This window comes from Terrapene carolina, unplaced genomic scaffold, assembly GCF_002925995.2.
Source record: "Terrapene carolina triunguis isolate 2854851 unplaced genomic scaffold, T_m_triunguis-2.0 Scaffold21, whole genome shotgun sequence".
In the NCBI taxonomy this organism is placed as follows: domain Eukaryota; kingdom Metazoa; phylum Chordata; order Testudines; family Emydidae; genus Terrapene; species Terrapene triunguis.
In genome coordinates, this window is record NW_020664372.1 from 3446613 (window position 1) to 3460976 (window position 14364).

A 14364-nucleotide genomic window follows, 5' to 3' on the forward strand; every position below is an offset into this window, starting at 1 on the left:
ATTCATGGCGGGGGGGGGCGGGGGGGTTAGTTTGGTTTCTGCAGGGATCTTCCCTCATACCAGCCACGCGGTCAGGGGAGGGGTATATTGATCATCCCAGAGAATTGGATGGTGGGGGGGTTAGTTTGTTTTCTGCTGCTGAAGGTTAACAGGAAAACTGCAGCAGTCAACAGGCTTTGCTTGGTATGTGGGAAAGGAGGGCGCAGAAGCCGAAAGACAATGGCTTACCATGGCTGCCTGCAAGCTGAATTCTGTTGCCCGGACCTGCGTCTGTGATCTCTAACACCAAAGCCACAGGCACTCAAAATTAAGATGGAAAATGCGACCTTGTACTGAAATCACATGTGCTATGTAATGTGAATAGTGTTGTTCACCATGAAAGAGTATAAGTATTGTTCTGTAAAATGTATCAATTTAAAAAATTCACTCCTTTCTTTCAACCCTCCCTACAGCAGCTGCAAATTTTTCAAGCCTCCCTCCTCTGTCCCGAAGTCTATCTCAGATAAGGCATCGTAGAAAGAGGACGCGAGACGACATGTTCACAGAAATAATGGAAGCCACCCGCAATGAAAGAGCTCATTTGAATGAGTGGAAGGACACTGTATCTAAATTTAGGAAAGATGCCAGTGAACGTGAGGTCTTGAGGGACGCTCGAGATGAGAGGTGGCAGGCTGCAATGCTGGGGCTGCTTCATGATCAAACGGACATGCTCCGCCGTCTGGTGGAGCTTCAGGAACGGCAGCAGGATGACAGAGTGCCGCTGCAGCTGCTGTATAACCTCCCTCCCCCCTCACCATGTACCATAGCCTCCTCACCCAGACGTGTAAGAACGCAGGGGGGGGAGGGCTCCGTGCACCCTCCCACTCCACCCCAGTGGACAGCCCAACCAAAAGGCTGTCATTATATTGAATTTGATCAGTGGCCTTATACTTCCCTCATATCCTCCTCCCAAACCTCACCCAGATTACCTTCTTGGTTCTCTCCCTATGTTTATAATCACTTAATAAAGAATACATGATTTTTAAACGATAGTGACTTTATTTCCTTTGAAAGAAAGCTGGGGGAAGGGGGAGGGTGGGTTGCTTACAGAGAATGAATGAGTCAATAAAGGGGGCTGGTTTTCATGAAGGGAGAAACAAACAGAAATTTCACACTGCAGCCTGGCCAGTCATGAAACTGGTTTTCAAAGCTTCTCTGATGCACAGCGCTTCCTGGTGTGTTCTTCTAATCGCCCTGGTGTCTGGCTGCGCGTAATCAGCAGCCAGGCGATTTGCCTCAGCCTCCCACCCTGCCATAAAGGTCTCCCCCTTACTTTCACAGAGATTGTGGAGCACACAGCAAGCAGAAATAACAATGGGGAGATTTCTTTGGCTGAGGTCAGAGCGAGTTAGTAGCGATCGCCAGCGACCTTTTAAACGGCCAAATGCACATTCTACCACCATTCTGCACTTGCTCAGCCTGTAGTTGAACAGCTCCTGACTCCTGTCCAGGCTGCCTGTGTATGGCTTCATGAGCCATGGCATTAAGGGGTAGGCTGGGTCCCCAAGGATAACTATTGGCATTTCAACATCCCCAACGGTTATTTTCTGGTCCGGGAAGTAAGTCCCTTGCTGCAGCCGTTTAAACAGAGTAGTGTTCCTGAAGACGCGAGCATCATGAACCCTTCCCGGCCACCCCACGTTGATGTCGGTGAAACGTCCCTTGTGATCCACCAGTGCTTGCAGCACCATTGAAAAGTACCCCTTGCAGTTTACGTACTGGGTACCCTGGTGCTCCGGTGCCAAGATAGGGATGTGGGTTCCATCTATCGCCCCACCACAGTTAGGGAATCCCATTGCAGCAAAGCCATCCACTATGACCTGCACATCTCCCAGAGTCACTAGCTTGTGTAGCAGCACTTCAGTGATTGCTTTGGCTACTTGCATCACAGCAGCCCCCACAGTAGATTTGCCCACTCCAAATTGATTCCCGACTGACCGGTAGCTGTCTGGTGTTGCAAGCTTCCACAGGGCTATCGCCACTCGCTTCTCAACTGTGAGGGCTGCTCTCATCCTGGTATTCTGGCGCTTCAGGGCAGGGGAAAGCAAGTCACAAAGTTCCATGAAAGTGCCCTTACGCATGCGAAAGTTCCGCAGCCACTGGGAATCGTCCCACACCTGCAACACTATGCGGTCCCACCAGTCTGTGCTTGTTTCCCGGGCCCAGAATCGGCGTTCCATGCCTATAACCTGCCCCATTAACAGCATGATCTCCAAATCACCGGGTCCTGCGGTTCGATAGAATTCCATGTCTATATCCTCATCACTGTCGTCGCCGCGCTGCTGTAGCCTGCTCCTCTCCGCCTGGTTTTCCAGGTTCTTGTTCAGCATAAACTGCACGATAAGGCGCGAGGTATTTACAATGTTCATGACTGCTGTCTTGAGCTGAGCGGGCTCCATGCTTGCCGTGGTATGGAGTCTGCAGTGTTCACCCAGGAAAAAAGGCGCGAAATGGTTGTCTGCCGTCCGTTGCTTTCATGCAGGGAGGGAGGGAGGGAGGAAGGGAGGGGTGAGGCTGTACCCAGAACCACCTGCGACAATGTTTTGGTCCCATCAGGCACTGGGATCTCAACCCAGAATTCCAATGGGCAGGGGAGACTGTGGGAACTATGGGATAGCTATGGGATAGCTACCCACAGTGCAACGCTCCAGAAATCGACGCTAGCCCCGGTACATGGACGCACACCGCCGAATTACCGTGCTTAGTGTGACCGCATACAATCGAATTTATACAATCTGTTTCCCAAATTCGAATTATATAAATTCGGATTAATCCCATAGTGTAGACGTACCCTTCGAGACTAACAAATTTATTTGGGCATAAGCTTTCGTGGGCTAAAACCCACATCATCAGATGCATGGAGTGGAAAATACAGTAGGAAGATAAAGTACATGAAAATATGGGAGTTGCCTTACCAAATTGCGGGTCAGTTCTAATGAAACAGTCTCTACGCAAAAGAATAAATGGACACAAATCAGAAGTCAAGAATTATAACATTCAAAAACCAGTCTGAGAACACTTCAACCTCCCTGGTCACTAAATAACAGACTTAAAAGTGGCAATTCTGCAACAAAAAAGCTTCAAAAACAGACTCCAATGAGAAACTGCAGAACTAGAATTAATTTGCAAACTGGACACCATTAAATTAGGCCTGAATAAAGACTGCGAGTGGATGGGTCACTACAAAAACTAAAATCTAATTTCTCCATGCTAACTTCCCCCTACTGTTACTCACACCTTCTTGTCAACTATTTGAAATGAGCCATCCTGATTACCACTACAAAAGTGATTTTTCGTCCTGTTGATAATAGCCCACTTTAATTGAATTGTCTCGTTAGAACTGACCCGCAACTTGGTAAGGCAACTCCCATCTTTTGATGTACTGTTATATATATCTTCCTACTGTATTTTCCACTCCATGCATCTGATGAAGTAGGTTTTAGCCCACGAAAGCTTATGCCCAAATAAATTTGTTAGTCTCTAAGGTGCCACAAGTACTCCCTGTTGTTTTTGCTGATACAGACTAACACGGCTACCACTCTGAAACCTGTCACCAATTTTGTAGAATGGGTCAGAGTCTGATCACAGTTACACCAGTGTCAACCAGAAGAAACTGCACAGCCTTTAATAGAGTTCTGCTGGAGTGACACTGAAATAACTGAAATCAGAATCTGGAATAGAAGAAGAAGAACCTAAAACAGCAGTAGCAGGAAGCAAAACTGTAATTTGTGTCACCTTTCTTTTTCTTACCAGAGCAATGTAAGATGCAAACGTGTATGGTAGTTTTTGAAAAGTCCATTGTATCATTTAAGTAAAAGTTGTATGATATTTCTAAAACCCTTTGTTTTCAGTTTACACAGATTTTTAAGGAAAATTCCCAGGTTTTACAAAAAGTATTAATCATCTTTTTTTTTTCCTGATTTTCACCTTACTTTTGTATCATTCAAATATATAAAAAATAACTTGTTTTATTAGGAAAATACAATACATTGCATGAGATATATGTATTATGATAATACATTAGTCTGTGTGTATATGCAAAGCTGCCTGTTGAAGTAAGGCTATGTATTAGTCTAGAAAATGCACACAATAAACAAACAGGCACGCACGCAAGTTCTGAAGTGCGTACGCAGCTGAACATACTGATGAATCTCACACCCATTACATACTCTTTTCAAGCTGTTAGCAGATAATGATTTAAAGATCTGACACACTAAAATGGGAAGAAAACAAAAATCTGTATCAGAATACATTTCAGAACACAAGGAAATACACCTCTACCCTGATATAACGTGACCCGATATAACACGAATTCGGATATAACCCATAGCCCAATCATTAAATGTAAATATTTATAGGCTAATAGTTCTAAGTCTACAACAGTAAACTGTTTATTCAAATGAAAAGTTTTATTTGAGGATTAGAGATATATTGTTTTCTTAAACTCAGAGGTGTTTTGAGTTCTGTTTTAGTTCTGCAGCAAACCACACTGACGAACGGAATTCAAAGCATTAATCTACTGAATACCTTTCCCCCCGTTTTTCCGTCAACCAAAATAAACCCCGATATTTACCCAGAAAAAATATTAATAGTTTTTTTGCACTGATTTTCACCTGTGTTTTTTGTGGTGATAATAAACACTGATAAATTCCTGGGGGAAATTAAATAAAATAAAAACTGAAAACAAAGGGCCCTAAATATTTCAAATGCTAAAGCAATTTTTCATAACACTATACTTTTAAGTTATGTATTGGCAACTTTTTAAATGATCCAAAAACTATTCCTATACAAACCTTTTTATCATTATTTACATGAAATTAAACATAAAACGATAATGTGGAAAACTGCCAATATTGCAAATTATTTGTACAATTAATTCATTGTACCCATTCCTACAGCCCCCCCCCCCCCCCACCCCTGCAGTTTCTGGGTTCCCTGGACTGTGTTAGGGGTTCCTAACTGGGTTCCTCTTCCACCTCTTGACATTTGGTTAAGGATCAAGACACTATATTAACATTATTGCAAGTGCTTTCCACAGCGGAACTCATATGTTACTCTGTTGTGTTTAAAGAGGTTGTTTTCTCAATCATATACATATGCATTCAGACCAGTTTCGTCCTGGGCAAAAGTCTAAGAACTATCATTATAATTAACTTTATAATACAGGTATTTTAAGTAAAATGTCAGGAGATTCATGCTCCATAATACAATCATATAACATTCCATGATCATATGAACAAGGCTGGCAGTGTAGATTCCCAGTCCTCTCCCCACTCAGAAGAAAAAAAAATTACACCAGAATTCTCTGCTCCACAGTACTAAATAGAGGCAATGTTCATATTAAACTCTTATCAGTGCACATCTAAATGATCAGGCATTGCTTTTCAGTACAAGAACAACAAAACAATATCAGATAACCTAAAGGAAAGGCACAAGGGAAACATGTGGAGCCATTCAACCTACACTAACGATAGATATTCTGGCATTGTCAAGCCAGAGTGTGATGACACTGTGACAAAGCACAGGGCAGACAGCAACCAAATCAACTATCAAAAGCAATGCAATGCAATAAACTCTCCAGAGAGGAAGAGGCAAGTGATCTCAAATGGTGACTTTGAAGTGAAAAATATCCAGGCCATCCATAATCCAAAGAACACTGGATAGTATGCTATCTTTTGGGAGAGAGGACAAATTTGGAAGAATGATATGGAATTCCCAGTCATTGCAGTCTAGAACAATGACAAGAGTTCCATTTATATTCAGTAGATAAAATCAAGTACGAAGACTGAAGCTGAGGTCAATGTAGACAGTCTTAGTTCTTTTGTTTATTGTGAACAGAGAAATTAGGAGATTGATGCTGGAGACCAGCCAGTGAATGTGAGTGGTATAGAGATGAGGGGCTTGGATTCACGTAAGAGTAAAATGCTTTCTGTAATGATGAAGTTGACCAATGATGATGACCACTAGAGAAAGGGGGAAACTAACAAACTCATGTGTTCAAAAATGGCAAGGTTTGTTATAGATGGACTTGAATCTACTCTAAAGAATGATGTGCTAATAGGGGCGGGGGATAGTCAAAGATCTTTTTACTTCTCTAGTTTCTATGAAATCTCAGCCAAACAACAAGATGTACAGAAGAATGAATGTGAAAGCAGACATCTTTAAATAATAGTTCATTAAATTCTCATTCTCACAGCATGAAATAAAGGAAAAAATCCAGTAAAGCATAATCCTTAAAATAATTTACGTAAGCACTCATTTCCAGAGAGAGAGAGAGAGAAGGAAAAATGCTTATAATGCTAACACACACACATACAGAGAGAGAGAGAGAGAGAGAGAACTTTCAGTACTTCCCAGCAGGATAGAAAGTAAAATATTCATTTAAAATACTATTTATAAAACCACCTCAGATAGGGAAAAGAGAATTAAAGAACAGCAATAAACAAGAGAAAAATAAAAATGATCCCTTTCCCATCATAAACAAACAAGATTAAAATAATTTTAGCAATACTGCAAGACAGTGGAGTTTATATCACACTGCTGAGACACACTGTAGTGCTATAAATTACCATATTGTATTGCTTAATGTTTGTTTTATTTCTGTTAAGCTGCATTTTATATAATAAAACAATTTGTACTTGTAGAACACTTTTCATCTGAAGATCTCAAAGTGCTTTACAAAAGCAGGTAAGTATAATATCGCCAGTTTACAAAAGGGGAAACAGACACAGAGTTTGTTTGTTTGTTTGTGACCACATGCACACAATAAGTCAGTGGCAAGCATAGGAAAAGAACCCCAGTGTTTTGATTCACTATTCAATGTTCTAACTACACTGCCATGTTTTCCTGCTCAAAATACAGACTTCTATCTAATTCGTAATACAGTGACCCCCCTGAAGCATGTAAATCTGACAATTTCACTTAACTGTGCATCTCCCGGTTTCCCCTTTTCCTGGCTCTGCTTGTATCCCCAATTTTCGTAGGTATTAATCAACTTTTCCTCAGCCCCCCCAGCCCGCTTATACACAATCAAATAACATAAGGTTAGTACTCAAGAAATGGGCCACAACAGCAGCCATGGAAAATGAAAGCTTTCAGTTTATCCACAGAACACATACAGCATGAGCAGTAGCTGTGCAAGCCTCAAGCTTCCTCACACTGCCTCCTATAAACTTGATCCAACTTGACAGAGAGACCTCAACAAAGTGTGAGAGATCAGTTCCACCCGAATCAGGTGTGCTTCATTGTTGACCTCTATATTGGACCAGTTAATTCTGTTTGGGGCATACAGATACTTATTCTATAGGAGATGCACTCAGTTTGAATCAATTTTATTTTACTTCACCTTGCTGTACACTGACCTAAAGTTGGAATGTCAACTGTAGCATAGCACACACAACTAGGATGGGTACCCAATTTTTAATTCCAATATGTAAAGAAATTATTGGCATCAAAAATTGGGAACTGCATTATATTATATTATATTATATTATATCACGCCTGTGTTTACACTGAAAGTGGAACTGTAACAGATTATATTGCTATACACACCTCTACCCCAATATAACGTGACCCGATATAATACGAATTGGGATATAACGCGGTAAAGCAGCGCTCCAGGGGGGCGGGGCTGCTCACTCCGGCGGATCAAAGCAAGTTCGATATAACGCAGTTTCATCTATAACGCGGTAAGATTTTTTGGCTCCCAAGGACAGCGTTTTATCGGGGTAGAGGTGTAGTAAGTTCAAATGGCTTAGTGAATGTATTACATTCATTAACGTATTGTACAAGCTCACATCAGACAGATATCAAAGTTCAGAAACAGGTAGATGTCAGGGCTGATCGAAAATTTTCCACTTGAACTGTTTTGACAGAAAAGTCATCAAATTAAACAATTTTTTGGGAAGGTATCTGCTTTTCCACAGAAATTTTTTTACATTTTATACAAAAAACAGACACTCAGAAACCCATAAGTTTTCAGCGAAAAACTGTGATTCAGAAATGCTGCCACAGTGCCCTATGGGAGCTGTTGTTCATGTGCTTTATGCGCCCATTCTCTTCTATGGCCTGTGCTCCCCAGCCACACTACATCTCCCAGGATGCAATTTGGCAGCTCAGGAAGAGGGGAGACTGTGGTGCATCATCTGGTCAGGGATCCAGGGCCATAGAGAACTGAGATGCAACTCACTTGAACTGTAATTCCCATGAGGGACTGCATGGACATTTCCAAAATCAACATTTTTTTTTTTATTTTAGGAGGAAATGTTTTGGTTTTGGGTTTTTTTCTACCCAGACAGTCAAAATTAGTACTAGCAGATGAGAATGCCACAGTCATTTTATGACAATATTGTGACACTAACTGGAAATCAACTGAGCAGCTGTATTAAGGCACCCTGAACACACGGAACAGCCCCCCAGCTCCCATGTATCAAACACTATCTCTCTTCTCCTTCAAATCTATCCATAAAGCCCATTACTCATGCTAACTCTTCCTGCACTGAACCCCCTCCATTGATGCCATTTTGCTTTCTTACATTTGTACTGGTCACTTTTACCTGTCACACTAGTCTAAGTTAGACTGTGAGCTGCTTGGGGATGGGACCTTGCCTTTTTGTGTGTTTTATATTGTGCCATATATGCCTAGTGCACACAATAAATAAAATAAAATAATTAATAAATAAATAAAATAAGAATAATAAGAATAATAGTGCAGGTATTTGGAAGAATCCCATCACAATGGCAGCTAAGCATACCTTTAGCCAGATAAAAACAGAACCAAACTCAGTCACAGGAATGGGGATCATGTTCTCTGCAATGCTTCACAACAGCTGATTCAGCTACCTTGGAAAGGTGACCAATGGCAGATAATAGTCAGTAAATTACGTTTCAGAGGATCCCAGGTCCTACTGTTAGCTGAAATTCTGGACAGCATGATGCATCTTACAGAATACAATATCCCACCTGCTTTTTTTATACCTGTAACCTTGGCTAACTTGACAAAGTGCTTGTACAGTCTTTGGTATTATTGTCATTATAGACAGCTCAAACAGACCCATTCTACAATTAGGAAAGCAAAACTCTTATAATTAAAAGTTGTAAAAAGGCTGGGCATTTTCGAATATTAGGGGCCTGCATCTGATCCCAGAAAAATGAATGTAAAATCCCATTGGCTTCAAGATGAACGGGATCTGGACATAGGCGGGGACACATCCAGCCTCTTTAGGCCATCACTTTTATATTAGTCTTGAATACATCACTCTTATAGACTATATTAGGGCCTGAACCTGCAAACCCTTAATATGACTGCTGTCCTGGATCAGGTCCACAGTCTGACTGACTCCCATTGGAATCAGAAAAATGCTCAACAGTAAGGGTATTCAGGATCAGGACCTTAAATGGCCTTTGAGAGCAGGATTTGCTCTGTTTATGAAGGACTATATAAATGTATGGTTCTGTATAAATGAATAATGACTCATAATCATAATAGCATCCATATTTTAATAATACACAATAATATTTCCAGTATTTTAATGGTATTCCTGGAAGTATGGCAGAAGGAAAATGACAGAAAGTAAACATATGCAATTTTCTGTGCAGGATGGGAGGATACACACAATGCCAATATGTTGGTGGGTCCCTATTTGTGAAGTAGCCATATCACCATGCTAAACCTGCTATATCATTTTAAGAATAAAAAAGGAACACCATTCGCTATCTGGCTGGAGGAAAGAGTGACAAATTATAAATAAAAAGTAGCAGTATTTTTTTTCTATTACCAACACAGAGAACTCACAAACACTACACTAAAATCAGTTACATGGTATCAAAAAAGTTTTACCATATAATCAACTAAAGGAAATTTGATTGGAAAGTCAAACAAGATATCACAGTATTCAGTCACTTTGAACCTACCAGGTTGCTATTTCATCAATAATTAATATTTCAGCCTATTTTCCCTCACTTTCAATATTAAGTTATGTACATAGCTTACATGTTTTTGGTCCCAAAAATCAGATATGCAGCAAAGGAAAAGACCCCACATGCTACTCCACCATTAGAATAACAAGCAGGTGCTGCTATCTATACATATACATGCTATCAACTTTAAAATTTTGGAAATAAGATGGAATACCAGGCTGGTGGTGGTGACGGGGGGGTGGTTATGAATAGACAGATCCCTTTCTTTCTTTCTTTCTTTCTTTCTTTCTTTCTTTCAAAACAAGGGCAAGGGTCATGGTGGATTTTCAATCACTGACCATTTTTAAATCAAGATTTGATGTTTTCCTAAAAGATCTGCTCTAGGAATTTTTGAGAGGAACTTCTACAGCCCATGGTATACGGAAGGACAGACTAGATTATCACAGTGGTCCCTTCTGGCCTTGGAATCTCTGAATCATATTAGAAGGCTAGATTGCAGGCTGTGTGATTCCCAAAGTAACCTAACAGCAGTCATTGCTATCAAGACTATCCCGAACTATGATTCAATACAATTTTAGAGATCTATGAATTGAAAAAGGACTGTTTTGTTTAAAGCATTATTGTCATCACAAAGGCTATGCCTCCAGAACTATATAGCACTTCTGCAATGGTGAGGCAACTGTTGCAATTACCCTGGTTGCCCTAGAACTGTCACATTTGTTATTATGTATATAGCATCATAGGTGTGCATGATATTTTACAGATACATAAGATGAGAAGATCATATGGCAAGAGGGGAAATAGACTTGGGAGAGCAATATTAGCCTTTTAGTGGGTTTTGTCATCGTAGTCATTCTTTTCAACATCCAGTCACGGTCAGCAATGGGAATAGAAATGGATGAAGCAGAAACTATGGGGTGAATTGAGGATGACAGAAATGATCTTTGAGGACAGATTTGAGGAAAGAGAGTAAAGTGGTGAGAATGGAGGAGATTAAAAGATTTGAAAGTTGTTGAAAATTGAGAGTACTTTATTCTGTCTCTCTAAAAAACACTGATATGGCCCTTCTTTATACCTACTCCAGTAAGAAAGGACGAATAATATATATTACCCCCAATATTTTGCTTTGGGTTTTCAAATATATCCATATAAAACAGCTGCCATATGGGTACATGTGATACATATTACCAAAGTGATTCAGCTATATTAGATAATATTACACAGCTTTCAAGCATCATCTAATTTGCGATGCATATGTTTCAATTTTGCATCTACAAATGCAAAAAAATAAAATCCTTTTAGCAAAACTAGGGCCTGCAAACACTTATGCAAATGTATAACTTAACTTATATTAGTATAGTTATGCATGTTCTTAAATGTTTTCAGGATTTGAGCCTTATAAACTGCAATTCGTATAGGGCTTTTATACTTCATATTCAAGCCACTTAGCACATTACATTTTAGCCCATTGTTTAACATTACTTCTGTTAATGAATTTATTGGCAATTCTCTGTCACTGAAATGTCTCTAACTTTTGCATGTCTCTTTAGTGCACGGTATTTTTTTTTTTCAAACTATTTCTTGGTACAGCGTGAACGTGAACATTTTTCCTGCTGAAATGTCTCATTTTCTCCTGTAAAGAAGCTGGGTTGCTTCTTATATGTTTCTCTCTGAAGCTGGGTACTGCTAGACAAAGATTTTACTGAAGATCAAAAGATCTCAAACAGTAGGACACCAGAGAATATTAAATGATAAGCACATTTAGATTTCTAAGGTAATTTTACCAAGTTATTAGTAATACTAGCTCTTGTTCCACAGTAGGAGAAGTAATAATGAATCTTTGTTAAAGGGCAATGCAGTAGCTTTTATGTAATGCCTTCTCTTCACTTATGATAAAGTCATTAAAGCAGCACTGTGTCTTTTTGAGACCTCATACAATAATCTGCACTAAATCTCCCATGCAAAATTAAGGACAGCATTTCACTGGAAAAATAAGCATCCACTCTCGCTAATGCTGATGCTTTCCAAAAATTATAAATTTAGACTAAATCAGTAAAGCTTTTCAGAGTGCAACTGCTTAACATTTTTCAAAGCAAATAGAAAATCCATTCCCCTTGCAACTCCTCTATTCCATATTCGTCTAGTGATCTCCATCTCCCAGGTCTTGTCTTCACGTCAGTGTTAGCTCAAGATATAACTGAAGTGTTGTCCTTAACCTAACTCCCATCCACACATTTAACTCAAGTTAAATAGTGCTTTAAACTCAAGTTAGCTGGCCTGTTGGGGAGGGCTGGGGTAGGCTGACTTCAAGTGTTGCTAGAGCTAGTAATACAGTGGGGATATGCAACTCTGTGAGGCTAATACAATCACTCTGTGCAGTTTGAGTGTTGTTTTGCAGTGTGACCACTCTCATGCGAATTATGGTAACTCAAGAGGAATTAATTTGCATGTAAATAACTCGAGTTAACACTGTAATGAAGACAAGCCCCCCCCCAAAACCTACTTCCAAAAGTGGAATTGAAGTCAAGATAGGAGTGGCAACTAAAATTATGTGCATCTTGATTGACTCAAATATGATACATTTTCCAACACACAGCTATCAGAAGGCATATAAATTAATACATCATCAGAATAACAGTATTTTCCATGCTAGGTTTGAGAGTCTTATGTACTCAGGTAATCTGTATTATCATTGCAGCTGGTATACTGGGGGCAAATTTTCAGATTTGTGTTGTGCAAGTCTATGGCAAGCAATATCTTCAACAAATAGGATTACAGCCTTTTATGCTAACCAGTAATCCAACACCATTATCTGATTCATGCAGTAATGCACAATTTTTTTTCTAAAACAATCTTCTGACTAAGTCTGGAACCTAACCTTCAAAACCCAAAGCAGATCGGAAAACTCTAGGGACTCTGTTGCAGTTTACATTTAAAGCCCTCCTCTTCCCCCCTGCTTTGCCTTCTTCAAATCCTCCCATTTCTTCAACTTCTATTCATCCATAGTTCACACTTGTACCACCTCTTTTCCCTCCAGTTTTAATTTCAGTTAATTCTAGTAATACACTTCCTTTCATTATTTCATCTCACCAACAATGCAGGATTGTTTTTTATTGGTACAGTTTTCAGTGGCATGTCTAGTCTAATCTAGTTTTAAACAAACTAAGTGATGGAGGTTCCACCATTCTTTTAGGTGACTTAGATGGTAACCTCTTTGGAGTAGAGACCATGTCTTACTATGTGTTTCTACAGCAACTAACACAATGGAGCCCTGATCCTGACTGGGGCCTCTGGACACTATCACAATGGAAATTAATTAATTAAAACTATTTCACTGTGTAACAGTTTCCACTCAGTATCTTTTTCCTACTATACAGCCTAAATCATCACTTTCATGGCCTATCTGTTGATTGCCCCTTAAAGATTCATAAAGGTGCTTTATTCTTCTGACTAGACACTACTTTCCTGCCCAAATTAGCAGTGAAGCACATAAACTTCCAAACTAATTTGTGGTCTTTGTCCAAAGCCTCAATCACTGGAAAAAGAGCAATGATGTCATTTTCTGAACATACAAAAGTCCATAAAATTTTATTTATAAAAGAACCAAGGAAATTAGGAAATTGAATAAATTGTTAATTTCCTTCTAGTTTCTAAGACCCAAGTAGGTGTCCTGGTATCAAGTCACACTTTACTAAAGTATGGAACCTTTTTTATTAAGGGGACATGCAATACTTAGCATAACTATTTGCTTTTCTCTATCAAAACACATTTTACTATATTTGCTTTCTAGTCAGTATTAAGAAAGGTTCATGGTATACATGGGTTTCATGCCAGCCCTCACAGAAGTTATTAGAAAGATTACCACTAATGGATCAGTCTTTTCAGCACTATGGTTTATAAAAAGGGCCTAGTTTTGTTGCCTTCTCACCCTCCATACTGTGTTGTATTATGCCATCTCCCTAGGTGTGTTGAGGGTGCTCCTGTATCACCTTTAAGAAGCTGCACAGATTAATCAGAATTCCCTTAAATGGTGTTTTTCCTCTCAGAATGAAGCTGGGAGGACATTTTAGGCAACTGTTCTTCCACTTCCAAATCCTTCAAAGTGAGCCCCATAAGGCTCAATCCTCTCCCCCATATTGTTCAAAATCTAAATGAAGCCATCGGGAGAGGAGCTGGAAAAACACAGGCTGAAGTGCTAGTAGCTAACAGTCATCTCTAAATCAACGAAATTACCCCTTCTATTATATCTGCTGCCTAACGAGGGCATCCGTCTGCAGAAGGTTACGTTGATCTGCAATATTTGAATCCTTTTGCACTCCTCAATGCTACTGGATATCCATATAGGGACTGCCATAATAAGACGGTATCCTATCACCATCTTCAGCGTCTCCATGGTCATCCACACAT

At 39.8% G+C, this 14364-nt stretch overlaps 1 protein-coding gene across 4 annotated transcripts in view; it reads right to left on the reverse strand.

The window, feature by feature from the left end:
- KLF12 (Kruppel like factor 12) overlaps positions 1–14364 on the reverse strand; it is a 341374-nt gene that overhangs the window by 169527 nt on the left and 157483 nt on the right. The window lies entirely within an intron of this gene.